Below are 15,781 nucleotides of genomic sequence, written 5' to 3' on the forward strand. Positions count from 1 at the left end.
GGCTGGGACAGCAACCCTAGCTCTTCTTGGCTTGGGAGCCCTGGGTTTGCTTGGCAGCTCCAGGCAAATTTTCTTAGTTAAATAAATAGATGAGAGTCCATTATTCTGTCCTTTGTGAAGCCTCACTGGGAGGAGAGTGAGTAAATATTAGTAAGTGATCATCTCTTTTCCCTCTCCAGGTATCTTTATATAGCCAGGACCAGGTCAATTATCAAGGCAGAAACAATCTTTTGAAGACAAAAGGTATTTCTGGAATCATATAAGCAAAAAATGAAAGTCATAATTTGCACTAGCTATACTAATAAGTGATCTGGCTCTTTCAAGTACAGCAATGAAGAGTTATCTAAGTGTCTGCTCCAGGACCTAGGTACTATTTTATTTTCCTTTTTCCTTTACAGGTGGCCATTTCATGCTAAGCAGACAAAAAGAAGCACTAAACATCTCTCCTTTCTTCAGAGTGAGAAATTTGGAGGTATCTGTCTTCTTGATTTCTCGTGACTACAAATGCACTGGCCAGCTAGATCGTATCACTCTGGGAGCCTTCCTGATGCAAGGAGAATAGCATTGTCCATTCTGATAGCTGTTCACATGTCATTTAATCCTGACTCTGTCTGTCAGTAGACCTAAGTGTAGTATTAAGCAGAAGATAAAGTAGGAAATATTATACAATAATCGTTAGAGTTAGAATACGATAGGAGAGTAGGTGGTCATTTTGCACACATGAGTACCCATTACTAAGACAGTTTTTGTCAGCTCAGCATTAGATAGGCTAAGTGGAAGTTAAACATCCAGGAAATATTGGAGGTGTGAGATAAATGATTTGAGGCTTTCCATGGGCAAAAGGTCAGAAGAAATGGCCTCGCTGCCAAGAAGACAGTAGACTTCTACTTAAGTTACAACATAACTGGGAACATAACTTAGATAAAGATAAGGTGTTTTGATCATAATTGTATTGCATTGTTCCTGATTTACCTGCAGTATCACATTGTAAGGTTGATAAAAACATTTCTTTGTGTAAATTACAGGAAATCTTATTCTCATAGGCATGATTGCTTCAGCTCTTTCCCAGCTAATGTCTGTGGGGTCACATGGCATAGCTGGGTCCAGTTCTTCTAAGCAATGCAGTGTATGTCTTCACAGATAAATGCACTGTCTCTCTCTTCACCTTTAATCTTAAAATCCCTTTGATTTCTACCTGACACTCATTCTTTCTCAGTGTTCTGATTTTCTGAGAGCTGGCTCAAGGAGGAAATTCAACTTGTATCTAGGGGAGGATGCGTGAGTAGCTCTCTATCCAGCTCATCCTTGCTGCGATCGACCAGATAGCAGAGAGGATGCTTTCTTTATCTCCTGTACATATCTTCTCTTTTCTTCTAGCAAAAATGGCAGCAGTGGTGCTCTGCTTACTTAGGCACAGCTAACATGCACAGGAAGGATCATTAGTTTCTCATGGCTGTTGTTGATAGCTTACAGTGACTGATAAAAGCCAATAATAGCCTTCTGCCAGATAAACATAAAGGTACCTTGGGAAAATACCTTCTGTATTCTTGACTTGTTTTTTTTTGTTTTTTTTTTTTGACATGATAATCAAATTACAGCTGCTGATGAGGCCATTTCACGTGTTGTATTTTCTGGGATCAGGTGGTGTGGTGGCAATGCGAAATGATGGCTTGAACCAGTGATTGAGCACCTGGTGGAAAGGCAGGGCCAACCCAGGGAAGCTCAGGTGAATGCAATGTACCTGAGTGCCCAGAAGGGGTGTAGCCAGGATCTACCTCTTCCCAGACCTCATTTAAGGGTCATTGGCAGTGGAAGCAAGGGTACCTTGCTGGAGATCCCTGCCTACCTTAGGCCTTTTGAAGGTAAGCATTTTTCTTTATTTCTGTGTTTGTGGCTGCTGCATTTGAATGTATCCTCACTTGCTGCAGCCTTGGATCTTGCTGCTCTGCTGTCATTGCTATGCTTTCCATTGCATTACAGATGGTCCAGATAGTGCTGTCAGGAAATGGTATCCTATCCTCATAGCATTTTCAGGATTACAGAAATATTCCCTTCTCACAGTGGGGGTGGGGAAAGCAAGGACTTTCAATCTGCAGTCTGTCTTCTTTATTTTTGGTGAGCAATGAAAGACTAGGAGCTGGCCCTCAGAACAACGAATGTGGGAAGCCACAACACTGACCTTTGGATGAGTAAAATTGGATTCAGATTTTTCCAGACACAAGTGGAGAGGCCTTGGTATTTAAGGTCAGAACTTGCTATTGAGTACTACCTCTTGATGTGCATTCAAAGCCCTGCATTCATTCACTTGTGATGTTTCCTCTCACCTTTCTCTTAGTAATAGCATCCAGAAGCCACAGAGATTGTTCCTGAGACACTTCATGCTGTGTCTGGGATTATACTTTAAAGAGTTTCAGGTTTTTTCTGAATTAATAACTTGCTGTGAAAAAATTTGGAGTTGAAAAAATCTCTGAGTTGATGATAATCTCTAGTGAGTACCAACACTGCTTTAGGAGTTGGATTTACTTCTGCAGAGAAGACAATGCTATATCCATTTCTTATTAATTTTTTTTCCAATAATTTATTGTGTAGGCATGTATATAGGCTGGTTTGTGTCGATGTATTTATAAACACAGAAAGTATACTCTGAGCTTATCCTGCCCTGTGGTCACCACCTGGTCCCTCAATTTCAGCATTCCCCTGAAGCAATGAAAATGTCTCCAAGAAAGGAGACAGGTTAGGCTTTGTATAAATGTTTATCTGGTCCTCATTTCCAGGAAGGCTGATCCTGTGCCTCTGTCTGCCCCATGAACTAGAAATCTTCCACGTGGACTCCTTCCCTAGGTCATTCCTGGGTGGTACCAACAGTGAATTGCAACTGAGTGAGCTAAGGGCAGAGGATGCACTTTTGATTGTCCTTCTTTCCCTAGCTAGCATCAATAAAGAGCAGGCTTTGGAGGGTGGAGCATCTGACCTGTCTAATTTTATCTGTGTGGATGCAGATCCATCTTTTCAAAGCTGTTTTCAAAGTGACTCTGATAACAGGACTGCTTACAGATAGGTCTGCAATGATTATTCAGAGCATTAATCAGGGGAAAATTTATGCCAGTTACTGATTAACTAATTACCGCAATCAAATATTCACTCCTTTCTTTGGAACGATGGGCATGGCACTGGGAGAAGGAGAAGACAACAAAAACAACAACAAACCCAGAAAACAAAAAATAGTTGCTTTAATATTTTCTGAGCTGGGATAGGGCTCCAACTTGGGGAGGCTGGAGGCTCTGAAGGAGAGCAGAGGGTTCCAGCTGTGTCCCCTCTCTCTGTTTTCACTCCAGTGCATCTTTGCCTGCTCCAGCTTACAGTTTAATGAAATACCAGGAAGGAACAGCCAGTGCTTCATTAACGGAGAAGCATTTGAAAGTGACCCTTGCTAATGGTGGAGAATGAGAGATTCAATAATGCCACTCAGCTTCCCTGATTCTGCTCTCTGCAAACCTCAGCAGAAGCTGTCCCTATAGCTACCAAGAAAAATCCAGCCCTTGCAAGGGGAAAATAAGCTTTCTCTGTCCTGATCCACCACTGCCAGGCCATGACTTGCAGAGGCAATGTGGAGTCAAGTGAGAGGAAAGGGAGAGGGACAACCAGAGCCTTAAATTAACACCTTGAGGTTATTGCACATAACTCAGCTTGCTTTGAGGGAGGTTTGAAAAGCACACATGGAGACAATATATAAAACACTACCAAGGGATGATAAAATGACAACAAACTTATCTCCACGACTATCTGGAAGGATGGTGTAGTGAAGTCTTTTTTTTTTTGGTGGTGACAAGTGACAGCACATGAGGATGTAGCATCATGTTGCACCACAGGAGGTTTAGGTTAGGTGTCAGCAAGAGATTCTTCACAGAAGGGTAGGTAGGTGTTGCATAGGCTGCCCAGGGAAGTGGTAGAGTTCCTATCTTTGGAGGAGTTTAAAAGATGTGGCACTTAAGGACATAATTTAGTGGTTGACTGGATACCATTAGATGGTGGTTTGTCTTGATAATCTTGAAGGACTTTTCCAACAAAAATCAATCTATTATTCTATTCTAAACTGCTCTATTCAGTCTAAAGGCAAATCCTGATAATCTGTGTGACTGTAGAACAGTCTCCCAAGAAAAGAAGTGGAAGATCCTCTGTGGTTTTGAAACAGGCAGCACATAGCCTTTCTGTCTGTACTACCACTTTCTTAAGTTAAAATGCTTCAGGATCAGGTGGCCTGCTGTACTGCTTCTTCTCTGCAAGCAAAACTTATATCAGCCTTTCAGAAACAGTACTTTCTATTAAATAGGGGTTAATACAGAAGTATTTTGTCTACTAGAAGCTTTTGTAACTGACTGACTACCAGTCTTTCTACTGCTCTGCAGCTGGTGTATCTGCTCTGCAGCTGGTGTATCTGCTCTGCAGCTGGTGTATCTGCTCTGCAGCTGGTGTATCTGCTCTGCAGCTGGTGTATCCATCACTGCGGTGGTTTTCAATCTCTGCAGGTTCCTGGGGGTTCATAGATATGGACAGTATGTGTTTGAAAGATAACTAAGAAATGAAAGTGTCGTTGGCTGTCTTACATTTGTTCTATAGGTAATAATTCTTTCACTAGAGTCTTTTAAAGTGTTTGATAAACTGAATATAAGGGGTCATGTATTGGTGTAGATGGTTCATCTTCAAGTTCTTTTTCTCCTAGTTGTAGATGTTAGACATAACAACTGGAGATAGATTTGACCTAAATAGGCTCAAGTGGTGGGCCCAGGTGAGTCTCATGAGGTCCAGTAAATCCAAATGCGAAGTCTTGCATGTGGTTTGAGGCAAATTCTTGTTACTGCTACGGGCTGGGGGATGTAAGGATGAAAGAGCTCTACTGAAAAGGACTTTGGAGTATTGGTGGATGGCAAGCTGGATATGAGCCAGCACTGTGTGCTCATAGCCCAAGAAGCCAACTGTGTTCTGGGCCGCATCAAAAGAAGCATGGCCAGCAAGGCAGGGAGGTGATCCTGCCCCTCTGTGCTGTTGAGGCCTCACCTGAAGTATTGCGTCTGGACGTGCAGTCCTCAGTACAGGAGAGATTTGGACTTGCTGGAGTGCATCCAGAAGAGGGCCACAAAAATAATCCAAGAGATGGAATGCCTCTCCTACAAGGATGGCTGAGAGAGCTGGTGCTCTTCAGCCTGGAGAAGAGAAAACTGCAAGGTGACCTGATAGTGGCCTTTCAGTATCTAAAAGGGAGCTACAAGAAAGAAGAGGATACACTCTTTAGCAGGGTCTGTTGTAGGACAAGGGGAAATTATTTCAAACTAGAAGAGGAGACATTTAGATTGAATATAAGGAGAACATCTCTTTACAATAAAGGTGGTGAAGTGCTGGAACTTGTTGCCCATAGAGGTGGTGGAGGCCCCAACCTTGAAGACATTCAAAGTCAGGCTGGACAAGGGTCTGAGAAACCTGCATGTAGGTCTAAAAGGGTTTTCCAGTGAAAGGATGTGGTACCATCTGATAATTGTTTGTCTTATTTAGTAACTACATTGTCATTGCTTTCATTTTCTTCTACAGTATCCCTGGAGGGGTGGCCTGAATTTCAGCTCTGCGTGCCCCATTTCCACAAGTGCAAGTGAACATGGGGACCTTCCACAGCTGCTTATTTCAGGCACAAATGGGAGACTCAGATTATGCACTTGTATCACTAGCAGTGAATATGTATTACTGACAGTAGAACATGATCTGCAAATCTTTGTATGTTATCATACAAGCTAAGGCGAAAAGTCCAAGATTAGTAAGGAGGGTCTAGAAGAAGCTATAACACAAAATAACTGAAGTCAGCAAGAGATTTGCAGGCATCTTGCACTGCAATAGATGACAGACCCAAAATGGTCTGTATGTGTCAGTCCAGGAAGATACAGCAAAATCTCAAAATTGAACAACATGCATTGGTCACTTTTTTGCTATTAGTGGTGAATTAGGGGTCTTGACATTTTCTTCTATGGCATTTGAATAATAGAACAGCTTAAGTTTGTCTGTTAGCCAGGGTTTTTAAAAAAAAAAAGGAAGAAGAAATAGGAAAGCCTTAGATGTTAATTGCTATTTATTCAAAATGTAATAACTGCAGAGTCTGGAATTCATACCACATTCAGAAATGAGATCACGCTTCATAATTGCTATTTCATACTGTTAGCTCCTTAATGTTTTTTTATTTTAAAAATCATCAAAAACCCTTTCTAGTGCCACTGACACCCACTCAGCAACCTACTTGCTTCCATCCCACGTATGTTCACGCACACAATATGCCCTAAAATGTTACTGAACATTGTAAGTCTCTTCCCTCTTAGTAATTTTTAAACATTAATTATTTCAAATGTTTTCAGGGTTCTTTGAGTATGAAAAGAAATTTGCCTCACTAGCAAACCCTTGTTCTTCTGATGTGTGCAGTGCATAGTGCAGAACTGCGAAGGATGCATTCAGGATGTTGATTGATTAAGGGCAGATCTGGAGAGCTGATCAGATGCCAGACACAGGGAAGTGATTAGTCCCCTCTATTTGCACTCATGAGGACATGGCTGCTTCTCAAAGTCCAGCATGGATTTTCCTAGTGGAAAAAAAAGCTTGACAAACTGGAAGGAGTCTAGTACAGGGTCACCAAGGTGGTTGGGAGCTGCACTAGGTGATGTAGAAGGAGGGGCTGAGGGAAGTGAGTTTTTCAGCCTTTAGTAAGGAAGGCAAAGGGAGATTCATTTCTTTTTCTACTGCCTAAAAGATGTTCTTCCCGGAGGTGAAAGGATAAGAGAAAATCATTGTGAGCTGCAGCACTGGAAATTTCAACTGGACAGAAGGGAGAATTTTCACTATCGTGGGGGTTGCTCAGCAATGTTCTGGTATCTCCATCACTGAATATCTTCAAAACAGCAGCACAATACCCTGAGTAACCTAACTTGATTTCATGTTAGCTATGCTACAAGCAGGAGTTAGAAGGGCTTTTCCAACCTGGATTATTCAGTAGTTCATTATTTGGGTTCCTTTCTTCTCCCAGGATTGTCACTATGTAGTGCAATACTCGTGGTCACGTGAAAGCTGCTGAGGGACAAGGCCTTTCTGAGATATCTGTCTTTCTTTTGGGTTGTGGAAACGGAGATCTGAAAAAGAAAAACCCTAAGAACACCTTGGAAAGCGAGTGCTTTCTTCATATGTTAACTTTTGCAGAACATTGCAAAAGGATTTATAATCCACAGAGCTTCTGGAGGGAATGTGGTAGAGCAGCCTCTTTGCTTAAAATCCAGGAAGATGACATCAGCCCTGATTAACCTTATAGGCCCCAGAGTGAGATTTTTATCTAGATCTGTCTTTTGCCATTGGGACCACTCTTCACTCCAATATACTCATGAGCTCTGAGGTACAAGGATGCAGTCAGTTGTAGCGATTCTCCCCTCCCTACACTGTTTGCAATTCTTCTTTAATTATTAAGAAGAAAAAAACTAGAATAAGTTTGTACTTATAGATGATATAAGGATGTCGACATCATGCGGGTGGCTTTTTCCCTGCCAGGTACTTGAGTCCTTTTTTGCACAGATATAACAAACCACGCTCATAGTGTTGGCAGGCAATGTTGGCAGGCTCCCTTTTTTTCCACATACACAGACAAAATACACCCACTTGCACGTTTCCCAGGCACAGGCTCCTGAGCCCCCCCAACATGCATGTGGCCTCCCTTTCTTTCTCTGGCTAGGGAAACCCACAGGCAAAGAAACTGCTTGGGGGAAAGGGATATTTTACCGAAGACTTATGGTCAGCAGACTTTCTCTATGCATGCAGAATTTCTTCTGAGCCACACAGTGTTTCTTAAATCCCTCAGGTGAAAGGGTACACGGACTTTGCAAAACAAACAAACAAAAGCAACCTAAATCAAGTAATTGAGTTTTGCTTGCTTTTAAACAGGATGTTACACATCCATAATCTCTGCGTGATCCTGTGGAGTCAAAGGGAGTAAGAGTAGGAACCACAGCCAATTCTTAGGTAAAAAGCATACTTCTGACTGGTTTCCATGGGGTTACACATGTGGCTGCTCATGCCATGGCTGCATCTGCACGCTTACTGTCTCATTGGTGGAAGTGGGGGGTCCTTTGCATGAGATGGTTTTGTATTTGGCCTTTATGCACTTCTCCCTCCTGGAAGGTACTATAGAAATGTTAGGGATTATTAAAGAGGATGAAGCTGCATGACTGAGTATTAAATGTTTATTCCCTTGTATTCTTCATTTGGATTACTTGAAAATCCTTTCCTTAATTGTCTTGTTCTGCTACCAAAGTAGGGCCGTACTGCTGGCTGCAGCTCCCACTCTTCATTGTTGTTCTTACTTATCTCTCCTCTAGAGCAAAGCCGTGGTCAGGACTGATTGCACAAGAGACCTTATAGAAACAAATAAGACAACGTTCCTTGTACTGCTGCAAATACATAGACCATAAGAGCAAACAGATGGAGCATAGCGAAAGAGGTCACAACAAACAATCAAAGTGATCAGGGTTGTTGCTAGGAGTCACCAAGACCGCATAATTATAGGCTTTCTTATTTTTTTATGATTTCTTTTTTTTTCTTTCTTTTCTGAAGATGTATGTCCTTTGCCCACTATTTGTAAGGCTCATTTATATTGTTCAGAAATGGGGAAAGATATGGAGGGACATGTAGAGGAAGAAGGTAGAAGATAGGATACAGCAGGGAGTGTTCCAATGTTGATCAGGATGCAGTAACTAACAATCCAAGCAGAACCATAGAGGAAAAAACAAGATGTTCAGTCTGCTGAGATGAGTAAGGGAGCCAAGGGGATTTTGTTGCTGGCCTTACAAAAGCCTGAGGATGGCTATTAGAGTCAGTCTCTCTGATTGACTGCAAGGTTCTGGAGCCCACATTTCATGGTTCAAAGCTGTTATTGACTAGCAGAGAGTACCAATCTGCGTATCTTCTACGGGGCAAGTATATGCACACATCACTGTGATTCCTGGTCCAAGACTACCATGCATGGATGGCAGAGACCCTAAGATGAAGGGCAGCCTTGACTGCTTTTGTGTGTGCAGGAGCAGCAAGGGCTGTTAAGCATAGTCTCCTGCATGGGGCCAGCATAGCTCTGGGAAGTGCAAGGCAGAGCGCTGGAGACCAAACAGGAGATTAACTTGAGTGAGAGTCTGAACCGAGGAGGAGAAAAAATATGGGGATATATTACACTGGGGTAAATGGGCAGGCCCTGCTCCCTCATCCTGGTTGCAAAAGGTGTTAGGGCTGCTGGTGGGGAAGTGTAGGGGTGGTGAGGGTATGGGGAGTGTGAGCTGAGGAGGCAGAGGCTTCTAGCAGTAATAAAGAGGGAAATGACAGATGAAAAATAAAGCCCTAGAGAGGGATGAAACAAGTTCTTTAACTAATCAGCTTGTCCAGCTGAGCAGTAGGGTTAATCCAGCTGTGACAGAGGGAAAAGATGGAACACATGGCAGGACCAGGATGGCCGGAGAAACACCATCTAGTCCCACTCTGGGTTGGAAGGTGGGGAAGCAAATGTGGGGACTGAGCAAAGCTGCAAATGGCTCAGATCCAGAATTTTGGGTGATTCCTGTGTTCTCTGAGGGGTGTGCAGCTGCATGTTCCCTGGTGTGATTATCACCCTGTGTGCTGAGCAGCAGGCAGAGCATCCCTTTCCTTCCCCAGGACTCAGCTGTAGCGAGACATCTGTGTTTGTTTTTGGGCAAAGTAGAAGGTTTTGGACTCTGTAGTAGCTGGACTCAATCCTAAGGGAGATGAATGCATGCTGAGCTGTTTCCCCAGCTGCTCCTACAGACATTTCTGCCCCTAGGACATGTAGCTCAGCAGAGTGAAGGAAAGAGGGGCAGTTAGTAGTGGTTCTCACAGATGATAACAGGTTTACTTTGGTTAATATCTTTTCCAGAGCTTCCCTTCAGTTCCCCAGAGTTCCTTCAAGCCATGTAAGTCCTGTTCCCATCCAGTGATAACACTATTTCAGACACTTCGGACAGAATGGGCTGCACTCAGAGTTAGCTACTTCTGCCAAGCAGGGTGAAAAATGATGATGAAGATACAGGAAGAAGCACTCTCCAAAGCCAGAAAGGAATAGGGGGAGGTCGCTGTCTTTGGAGGGTCAGCTGCCAAAGAAGAAAAGTGACAAGCAGTCAGTCTACTGTTTCTCTGGCTCTACAACAACTAACAGAGCAGAAAATCTCCTGCAGGGAGGGAGGGAAGGAACGGTTACTGTTTTGTTGCGTGTGGGTTTTCCCTTTGCAAATCCCTTGTCAGTTGTGCTGAGAAGGCAAAACTTACAACCTTGATTTAGGTCCCTAACTATACCTAATGCTGAAGGGTAAGATACAGGAGAAGTATTCCTTGTATTATTTTGTATTTGCTGCAAGAGTTGTGTTTGACTAGGCTGATGACTGAATTCTGCTGTCACGTAGCCTGTAACGTGTCTATTAGTCCTTAGCAATACTACTGCCCATTTGCACAAGTACAACCGTGAGCATAAGGAATCCTCCAGTACATGGTGTTATTGCTAGTCTGTAGCAGGCAGCACCATGATCTACAACATAGTCTACAGCAGCTTGAACCAAAGTGCCAGATCTTGGTAACCAAAGGCTGTACCCATGTGTACAGAGGATGATGCCCCATGGGTGATTTCTAATGCACAGGTCACCCACAGATGGATAATGCACAGTTTTCTAATAATGGAGTCAACAGCTATGCACAAGAAACATTTATTGAGCACAATAGCATGCTTCTGTACTTGGAGTCCAGGAGGCATGAAGTGGTGAATTAGGACGAGAACCTCAGCAGGAAATTATTGCTCTGGGAGGCAGGCTACAAGAGAGAGTATTCCTTTTATTGCTGTTATTACTGCTACTGAGAGGTTATCAGACCTTCTCTAGCATCCTGCCAGAAGGGATGGGTATCTGGCAACTGAGGAGCATTCTGTACTCAGATGGCGCAGTTCTCAGGGATTAGGCCAACATCAGTCCCTAGCTGATCCCAGCACCATGGATGTGAGGGCTATCATAGATTCATAGAATGGCCTGGGCTGAAAAGGACCAGAATGATCATGTGGTTTCAACCCCTCTGCCATTTTCGGGGTCACCAACCACCAAACCAGGCTGCCCAGAGCCACATCCAGCCTGGCTTTGAATGCCTCCAGGGATGGGGCATCCACAACCTCCTTGGACAACCTTTTCCAGTGTGTCACCACCCTCTGTGTGAAAAATCTTCCTCCTTATATCTAACCTAAATCTCTCTTGTCTAAGTTTAAAACTATTCCCCCTTGTCCTAAAGTCTATGGGAGAAGTTGGGAAGTCATGCTGTATGTCACCACGCTTCACAGAATCTAAACCTTTGAGGACTATCTAAGCTTGCTATTTGGTGATCCCCAGGTTTTTTCTTCTCCACCCAAGGATCACACCTGATGAAATACTGGTTAGATAAATAGTTTGTTATAGCTATTACTTTCTCTCTCTGAGTTATCAGAGCAGAGCTCTGGAACACCTGCAAATCTGGGTCAATGTTTTATCTGTCCTTCTTCCCAGAATACTGCAGAGATATATAAGCAATGTCATCCTCTCCTTGCAAAGGGAAAACAAATGGCACGCGCTGTGTGTTTTTGCTTGAGATCAGTTGGTAAGTTGGTGACAGGAGACAAATTTTGTGGTCCTGCTACAACTTCACAGTCCTCGTGACATTGCCCCCGCGCTTTAATTAGAAGGCAGTGAGTAGGATGGAGTAAACCAGCAATGAGAGCCACAGGGATTTAAAAGGAAAAGTGCTCATCTTTGTATTTGGTTTTCAAGAATGTTTTAACAATGTAGAACAACACCGAGGCCAAAATGCCTGGGTGACCCTGGTGGGACTGCACAGCAAATCTCTGCTATCTTCATAGTCATAAAGGACTCTTGATTCAAAAACTGCAGTTACATTATACAAAGTTACAGAAAGAGCTTGGCAGACCTGTACCTCATAATATATCGCCACTGCTGGTAACAGGTCACAGGCTTTGTACCAAGTCTGTGCAGCCTCAAATAGAGCGGGCCTGACAAGCTTCAGTCTGAAATTGACCTTGCTGCACTTTTGTTTTACTTGGTTTAGCTGTAACAACAACTTTGCTAATTAATCAGGTAGCTATGGCTAATTTGTTTTGCTTTTGTTGACCTCTATGCGCTATATCTGTATTTATGACTCTAACATCATGACATAACACAGAAATATGTCTGTTTTGATAACAAATGCCTTGAAAACTGGTGGCGTAAGATGTGGTTTAGGGATGGAGTGGGATGGGACGACAAATGAGGGGGCACAGGGTGGCACTGGATGTCACATGGCTATAAACCACTCAGCAACATCCAGATGAAGAAATGCAGACCTGGAGCTGGACAAAAACAGCTTTTGTGGGCAATGAAGATAGCAAAGAACAAATACCAGATGTATGTAAACTATACCCTACTTATTAAATTCAGATGTAATGTGGGGCTGCAGACAAGAGATTAAAGAGTAAGGTGTAAAACTGTGTTGTGTTACCAAACATAAGAATGATCCTATGGGGGATTCTAATATCATCATTTTCATCCTATTGAAGGATTTGAGTGGGTGATGACAGATCCTGACATGCCCACTCCTTCCCCCTCCCCCCCATCAGAAAGAAGTCACCAACATCAAGACCGAGAAAAGCTGAGGAAAAATGGGAACTGGGAAGTGTGTGTATAATTATTTTAACTGCATTATTACTGCTATTGAGAATTTTCTTCCACAGTAGCACCCTTCTTTTATAGTCAGATCTGTAGTATTATGACTTAAATTACACTGTTATTTTAGTTACACTAGCAATGGATTCTTGGCTTTATACATACGTGCACATTTCCTCTTTGCCCATAAATGAGATATTGAGCATAACGTTTGATCCCAACTTCCCGAAGATAGCACATTATTCTGGAGTTTAAATGCAGTGCTTCTGCTACTGACTAAGTAGTGCATTCAGCTCACAGGAAAATCCAAAGAGGTGTTACATCACTAAGAGAAGAAAGCAGGAAAATGAAAAAGGTTTAAAAGGTAAACCTTAACCATTCACTTATTTTTTTTTTCTGAAGAGAATTGAATAGAAAGACTGTTTCAGATGGTAACCCTTGAACTTCCGCTGAACAGACGTGGTTATTTCTAGGTGAACTGGAGCAAAAATTATCTGCGTAAGAGCTTAAATGGAATAGTCCTCAGCCTCATGCAAATTGAAACATATGTCATTTAGCCAAGATAAATTCCCTAATACTCCTTAGTTATTTTGACACTTAAATCCTCTGTCACATGCTTATGAGGGTCCTTCTGTTTGGTGCTGGGATGAATTCAAGGACACTTGTACAATGTATGCTAGGCTTTGCAGTAGGGTCTCCAGGATAGGAGTGACCTATAAAGAACTTGTCCCAGTGCGCCTCAGTGAGTGAGGGAGGGGGAGTTTAAAACAAAGAAAGCATAATTACAGATGCATCCAACACAAAGTGGTTCACTTGAGACTGTTATTCCAAATGACCTAGGCAGTGGGAACATCCTTACTGCCTTGCAGGAGGCTACTTCATAGCCTAACAGCTCTCGGTGCAAAGTTGTGTGGTTGCTGAAGTCTGGTGGGATTTCGTTGACTGCAGTGACTCTGAGTTGATGTGTTCTTTTCTTGTTTTGTTTTTTCCAAACACCTTCCCTCCTCTTTGAACCAGCTTCCAAGGAAGAGAAGGCTGGGAGATTGCTAGATTTTTTTTTTTTCACTGTCAGTTCTCTGCTCTCCTTGCCCTTCCCTTGGTGCTGCCAGTGATGTCAGGAAGTCACAAGGTGGGGCATGCAGACTGCAATACATGCTGGGTGCTCTCTCTGCTCCCTACTTGCTCCTGAAAGCAGTGAGCCAGATGGCCAAGCCTCTCCTGCCTCGTGCACAGCCACTGGAGCATCTGAACCGTGCACCCTGTCACTATGTATGTAAGCAGAGAGAAGGCAGGAGGCATAAGGTTTGAGCTTATCACAGGAACTCCTTTGGATAGGAGTTGAAATAAGCAACATTTGTGCACGGAAAGAGCATGCACATGCTATGCCGCATGAATTAACCATGAGGCGGGAAGCAGGAGGATCCCAGTTGATACTAAATCTCAGCTCACTCAGCTGGAGCACTGCTCTGCCCCATCCTCTTGAAGTGTGTGATGGAAAGCTGTGGTGCCCAGCACAGCTGGGCACCGATCAGGAGGACAGGACTCTGTCCTTGGTTCTGCTGCTAGTTTGCTGAGTGAATTTGGATATACCTGGGGAAAAATAAATTGATCTGGGTACTTCATTTCTAGGACTGGCTATGTAGGACTCCAGATGTCTTTTCTTTGGTACTAGATAGCTTCTGCAGCAGAACCTGTACAATTAGGAGACGTTTTCCTTGTGCTACCACACACCACTTGACAGCCGTCGTGAGAGAAAGAATACTTGTCAGCACACTGTGCCTCTCTGGCAGCGTGTGTGTGTGTGTTGTACATGTGCCTGGGAAGTGCTGCCAGGTGGCAGCTTATGCTTTTCAAAACAGAAGTTCTGTGCCACCTCGGAAAGGTCTCCTTAAATCTCTAGGTAAATAAAGATTCTTGTGTCTGTTATCTGACTTCACAGCCTTTCAGTTTCATTAAGTTAATAGCCTTCATCAAGGGCCCAGGCCGGATGCTTGCAGTTGATTTAAAACCTGTGAATTCATCAATCTTAAACTGCACTTCAAGCAAAGTGAGTATAGTGCACCCTGGGGACTCATGGATACCCTGATGCTCAGTGCTGGACTTTGGTGCTAATACTACAGGAAACAGATAATTGGGGCTCTTTGTGCAATCTTTAACTGGACTTGTTCAGCTGAGAGCTGCCCTTACCATGCTTGTGGCCCCATGTTCCCCTGGTACACGTTGGGGTGGTTTACCTTTGTAGGCAATGTGCTAAGCAGTCTATCACTTGGGGGCTGTTTTTGCAAACAAGTGGGATGCATGAGCAGAGGTGGTCTGAAAGATGGGTTTCAGGGCACCATTTTCTGTGCTGATTTCTTAGTTAAGTTCTGTCTAAATTAGCTTCCGCTTTTTGCAAAGACCGTACTAACTTCTCTTTCATCACCATATAAATAAGGCAAAGAAATCTTTGCTGTTCTTTAGAGACTTCTGGGATTCTTCTTTGACACTGAACTTCTATGGAGTTTCAATCCTGGGCCCAGGAGCAAACAAGATCCAAGAGAAACCTGGGACAGTGCCAAGCATACCAACAACATAAAATGCATGCTTTTTGATTGGACTCGGGCCCTTGTACTGTCACATTTGGGTCAGCAGGTGAGGTTTCAGCAAGTTTATATTGACCCACAGGCATTGATTTTTTGCATTCCCAGTCAATGCACTATGGCAGTGTCAGTCCACCTCATAGTGCACTTTAGAAGAGAAATAAAGCTTATGTATGGAGGCAAAAAAAAAACAAAAAAACCAAATCTAATTCATGTATTTAATTATTTCAGTCCAAATCAAGAGGATGTGCTTCTGCTGATGAGCTCTGCCCTAATTTGACTGAGAGCGATCGTTTCTGACTTCTTGAGTTCTGCAAGTCCCTATGCCTAACTGGATCACTGAGACAGAGCTCACTTCTTGCAGCCCAGCAAAGTCCTTCCTGTCAACTCTGAGCCATTTCAGTACTCGTGCAGAAGCTTGAACTGCCACTAACAATAACAGGAATATTAAAGAAGACACTTTTT

General features: G+C 43.2%; 1 long non-coding RNA gene across 2 annotated transcripts; it reads left to right on the forward strand.

Annotated features, from left to right (window-relative positions):
• Nucleotides 1-1,706: 1,706 nt before the first annotated feature.
• Nucleotides 1,707-15,775, forward strand: LOC109365984. 2 transcript variants are annotated; one of them, XR_002111927.1, is made up of 4 exons: nt 1,707-1,862; nt 14,677-14,784; nt 15,172-15,368; nt 15,548-15,775. It is a non-coding gene; the product is annotated as an uncharacterized LOC109365984 (long non-coding RNA). The 2 variants fall into 2 exon arrangements; XR_004158861.1 differs by lacking the exon at nt 14,677-14,784 and adding an exon at nt 7,957-8,034 and having other exon boundaries at nt 1,709-1,862; nt 15,198-15,368.
• Nucleotides 15,776-15,781: the final 6 nt, after the last annotated feature.

Source organism: Meleagris gallopavo, chromosome 2 (genome assembly GCF_000146605.3).
Source record: "Meleagris gallopavo isolate NT-WF06-2002-E0010 breed Aviagen turkey brand Nicholas breeding stock chromosome 2, Turkey_5.1, whole genome shotgun sequence".
Classification (NCBI taxonomy): Eukaryota; Metazoa; Chordata; class Aves; order Galliformes; family Phasianidae; genus Meleagris; species Meleagris gallopavo.